Consider the following 5846-nt stretch of genomic DNA (forward strand, 5'->3'; position numbering starts at 1 on the left):
AATAGCTTTTGGAATGTTGAGTTTAACCTAGTTTTTTCATCTCATCTCATCATCTAGAGGCTCTTTAGCTCTTTTTTGCTTTCTGCTATTAGGGTAGTGTTATCTTCATATCTGTGGGTGTTGATACTTCTTCCAGAAATCTTGATTCCAGCTTGGGATTTATCCAGACCAGCATATTGAATGATGTATCCTACATATAAGTTAAATATCCAGAGTGAGAATGTATACCTTGTCATTCTCCTTTCCCAATTTTAAATCTTTCAGTTGTTTCATGTATGATTCTAACTGCTGCTTTTTTACCTACATGGAGACTTCTTAGGAGGCACGTAAGGTGATATGGAACTCCCAGTTCCTTAAGAATTTTCCAATACAGTATATTAAGGCATATATATGGAATTTAGAAAGACAGTAACAATAACCCTGTATACAAGACAGCAAAAGAGACATTGATATATAGAACAGTCTTTTGCACTCTGTGGGAGAGGGAGAGGGTGGAATGATTTGTGAGAATGGCATTGAAATATGTATAATATCATATATGAAACGAGTCACCAGTCCAGGTTCAATGCATGATACTGGATGCTTGGGGCTGGTGCACTGGGTCGACCCAGAGGAATGGTATGGGGAGGGAGGAGGGAGGAGGGTTCAGGATGGGGAATGCATGTATACCTGTGACAGATTCATTTTGATATGTGGCAAAACCAATACAATATTGTAAAGTTTAATAAAATTAAATTTAAAAAAAAAAAGAATTTTCCACAGTCTGTTGTGGTCCACACAGCGAAAGGCTTTAGCATTGTCAGTGAAGCAGATGGAAATGTTTTTCTGGGATTTCCTTGTTTTCTCTATGATCCAATGGATTTGGCAATTTGATCTCTGGTTCCTCAAACCAGTTTGTGTATCTGGAAGTTCTCAGTTCATGTACTGCTGAAACTTATCTTGAAGGATTTTGAGCATTAACTTGCTATCAAGTGAGATGAGCACAATGGCATGATAGGTTGAACATTCTTTGGAATTGCCTTTCGTTTGCATTGGAATGAAAACTGACCTTTTCCAGCACTGTGGCCACTGCTGAATTGTCCAAATTTGCTGACATTTTGAATGCAGCATTTTACAGCCGCATTCTTTAGGAATTTTAAACAGCTCAGCTGGAATTCCATTGCTTTCCCTAGCTTTTCTTGTAGTGATGCTTCCTTAAGCCCACTTGACTTCATATTCCAGTATATCTGGCTTTATGTGAGTAATGCCAGCATCATCCCTATCCTGCTCATTGTGACCATTTTTGTATAGTTCTTCCGTGCATTCTTGTCACCTCTTCTTAATCTCATCTGCTTCTGTTAGGTCTTTAACTTTTATGTCCTTTATTGTGCCCATCTTTGCATAAAGTTTTCCTCTGGTATCTCCACTTTTCTTGAAGAGATCTATAATCTTTACAATTTTATTGTTTTCCTCTAACTCTTGCACTGTTCACTTATGAAGACTTTCTTATCTCTCCTTGCTATTCTCTGGAAGTCTGCATTCCATTGATTATATCTTTCCCTTTCTCCTTTGCCTTTCATTTCTCTTTTTCACTCGGCTATTTTTAAGGCCTTCTCAGGCAGCCACTTTGCCTTCTCACATTTGCTTTTCTTGAGGATGGTTTTGGTGACCACCTCCCATACAATGTTAAAAACCTCCATCCAAAGTTGTTCAGGCTACCAGACCTAATCCCTTGAATCTATTTTTCATTTCCACTATATAATTATAAGGGATTTGATTTAGGTCATAGCTGAATGTTCTAGTGGTTTTCCTTACTTTCTTGAATTGAAGCCTGAAAATTGCTTTCTTCTGCTTAAGCATTGCTTCCAGATCACCACCCACCACTGCCAGTGAGTGTGGAGCAAAAACACACAATTTGAGGACGGTTACCCTGGGTTTGTGCTTAGCTTTTCACATGTTTAGCTATTTGATCTTGATAAAGTCTCTTAACCTCAGTTTTCTCATCTGGAACATGGGCACCATGATGATGATTCCACCTTCTAGATTGCATGTGTGCCTGCAAAGAGCAAGTGGCCCTGAGAGGGCTTTCTGAGTTCCTGAGTCTGGAACAAATACGAATTATTCTGCCACGTAGGAGAAGGAAATCTATTTAGAGCTTATGGCTGCCATCCCCAAGGCTAAATATTGATTCAAGCCAAATGACATCTATTTCTGAACCCTGACCCAGAACTCTGACTGAGCCGATGCTTCTGTTTTCTGGGCTCACACAAGAGCTAATGATTACTGTCTCAGATCACTCCCTTCTTCAGCCTTACCAGCCTTTCCTTGTCAACTACTTCTCCCCTGAAATCACACTGCAAGGATAGTTGTAAAGGCTCATGCTGTCTTGTCAGTTTCCCACATATCCAGGGTAGCAACAAGTAGCTGTTATGGCTACTTGTCATAGCAACAACTATGGCAACCTGTACAGTTCAATCTCAGCCTTTTAAATAAATCTTTCTGCATTTAGCCCTTCATGTTTAAATTACCAATATTTGCCTTAGTAACCTTCCTATGCTTGTTGTTTAATGATGAAATAAGTGTGGAGTTCATCTAGTTTTCCTTCCCCAAGCATAATTCCATCCATGCAATTAAATAATCAAACATTTAGTCATTTAACTACCCACAGGAATTGACAAAAGCAAAAAACCATTCATGCATTTTTGCTTGCCCCAAAACACCATTGAAGTCATCTGCTGAAACAATGTGATACTTTGGCATGTACACTGCAGAAGGGACACTTTTTCCCTGGATTTGTTTTCCATCTAATGCAGAATGTCTACCATAAGTCTGGCCCTCCAGCAACTGGTCACCTAATTTTTGCAGACTCAGCCCACTCCAGATCCTTTCCACACCCCTCAGTAAAATCTAGAGAACAGACTTAGTCCAACTTCTCACTCCTTAGGAAAACAGTGTTTTGTTTTGTTTTTGTTTTTGTTTAGAAAACAATATTTGGTAACATATTCAAAATCTTGTGCTCCTTGCCTTGAATTCAAGGATGTGTACAAGAGGATGGGAAGCCTCCCCTTCCACCTAAATCTTTCACCACTCCCACCAGGGCCACAGGCTTGACTGGACCCCAAAGACCTCTCTCTGCTCCCTGATGTCTTCTGTACATCAGTTCAGTTCAGTTCAGTCTCCCAGTCATGTCCAAATCTTTGCTATATCATGGGGTGTAGCATGCCAGGTTTCCCTGTCCATTACTAACTCCCGGAGCTTGCTCAAACTCATGTTCATCAGGTCGGTGATGCCACCCACCAATTTCATCTTCTGTCTTCCCCTTTGCCTTCTGCCTTTAATCTTTCCCTGCCCCAGGGTCTTTTCTAATGAGTCAGTTCTTCCCATCAGGTGGCCAAAGTATTGGAGGCTCAGCTTCAGCATCAGTCCTTCCAATGAAGATTCAGGATTTATTTCCTTTAGCATGGACTGGTTGGATCCCCTTGCAGTCCAAGGGACTCTCAAGAGTCTTTTCCAACACCACAGTTTAAAAGTATCAATTATTTGGTACTCAGCATTTTTTATGGTCCAACTCTCACATCCACTCACAATATCCAGTAAAACCATAGCTTTGAATATACAGACCTTTGCTGTTAAAGTAATATCTCTGCTTTTAATATGCTGTCAGGTTTTTCATCGCTTTTCTCCCAAGGAGCAAGTGTCTTATTTTTAACAACTGTGGTCACTATCTATAGCGATTTTGGAGCCCAGGAAAATAAAGTATGTCCCTGTTTTCATTGTTTTTCCAGGTATTTGCCATGAAGTGATGGGATTGGATGCCATGATCTTCGTTTGTTTGTTTGTTTGTTTGTTTTTTGATCTGTACATACCACATCAAGATCATCCCAAAGAAAAAGGAATGCAGAAAAGCAAAATGGTTGCCTGAGGAGGCCTTAGAAATAATTTAGAAAAGAAGAGAAGCAAAAGGCAAAGGAGAGAAAAAAAAAAAAAAAACATACCCATCTGAATGTAGAGTTCCAAAGAATAGCAAGAAGAGATTAAAAAAAAAAAAGAAAAAGAAAAAGAAAAACCTTACTAAGTGATCAGGGCAAAGAAATACAGAAAAACATTTGAATGGTAAAGATGAGAGATCTCTTCAAGAGAATTACAGATAGGAAGGGAATGTTTCAGGCAAAGATGGGCACAATAAAAGAGACATGGGATGGAACTAACAGAAGCAGAATATATTAGAAGACACTGAAAGAATATATAGAAGAACTGCACAAAAAAGATATTAATGGCCCAGATAACCACGATGGTGTGATCACTCACCTAGAGCTAGACAATCCTGAAATATGAAGTCAAATGGGTCTTCAGAAGTATCACTAAGAGCAAAGCTAGTGGAGATAATGGCATTTCAGTAGAGGTATATCAGATCCTAAAAGATGATGCTGTTAAAGTGCTGCACTCAATATACCAGCAAATGTGGAAAACTCAGCAGTGGCCACAGGACTGGAAAGGTCATTCTCCTTGCAATCCCCAAAAAAGGTGATTTTAAAGAATGTTCAACTACCACACAGTTGCACTCATCTCATATGCTACCAAAGTAATTTCACCAAGCAAGTATTCAACAGTACATGAACTGTGAAATTCCGTATGTTCATGCTGGATTTAGAAAAGACAGAGGAACAAGAGATCAAATTGTCAACATTTGCTGGATCATAGAAAAAGCAAGGGAATTCTAGAAAAACACCTACTTCTGCTTTATTGACCATGCAAAGCCTTTGACTCTGTGGATCACAACAAACTGTGGAAAACTTACAGAGATGGGAATACCAGACCATCTTACCTGCCTTCTGAGAAATCTGTATGCAGGTCAAGAAGCAACAGTTAGAACTGAACATGGAACAGCAGACTGGTTCCAATTCGGGAAAGAAGTACATAAAGGCTGATTGTTATCACCTTGCTTATTTACCTTACATGCAGAGTTCAGTTCAGTTCAATCGCTCAGTCATGTCCAACTCTTTACGACCCTATGAATCGCAGCATGCCAGGCCTCCCTGTCCATCACCAACTCCCGGAGTTCACTCAGACTCACGTCCATCGAGTCAGTGATGCCATCCAGACATCTCATCCTCTCTCGTCCCCTTCTCCTCCTGCCCCGAATCCCTCCCAGCATCAAAGTCTTTTCCAATGAGTCAACTGTTCACATCAGGTGGCCAAAGACTGGAGTTTCAGCTTTAGCATCATTCCTTCCAAAGAAATCCCAGGGCTGATCTCCTTCAGAATGGACTGGTTGGATCTCCTTGCAGTCCAAGGGACTCTCAATAGTCTTCTCCAACACCACAGTTCAAAAGTATCAATTCTTCAGCGCTCAGCCTTCTTCACAGTCCAACTCTCACATCGATACAGGACCACAGGAAAAACCATATCCTTGACTAGATGAACCTTTGTTGGCAAAGTAATGTCTCTGCTTTTGAATATGCTATCTAGGTTGGTCATAACTTTCCTTCCAAGGAGTAAGCGTCTTTTAATTTCATGGCTGCAGTCACCATCTGCAGTGATTTTGGAGCCCCCAAAAATAAAGTTTGACACTGTTTCCACTGTTTCCCCATCTATTTACCATGAAGTGATGGGACCAGATACCATTATCTTCTTTTTCTGAATGTTGAGCTTTAAGCCAACTTTTTCACTCTCCACTTTCACTTTCATCAAGAGGCTTTTGAGTTCCTCTTTACTTTCTGCCTAAGGGTGGTGTCATCTGCATATCTGAGGTTATTGATATTTCTCCTGGCAATCTTGATTCCAGCTTGTGTTTCTTCCAGCCCAGCGTTTCTCATGATGTACTCTGCATATAAGTTAAATAAGCAGGGTGACAATATACAGCCTTG

This window comes from Bos indicus x Bos taurus, chromosome 29, assembly GCF_003369695.1.
Source record: "Bos indicus x Bos taurus breed Angus x Brahman F1 hybrid chromosome 29, Bos_hybrid_MaternalHap_v2.0, whole genome shotgun sequence".
Lineage (NCBI taxonomy): Eukaryota > Metazoa > Chordata > Mammalia > Artiodactyla > Bovidae > Bos > Bos indicus x Bos taurus.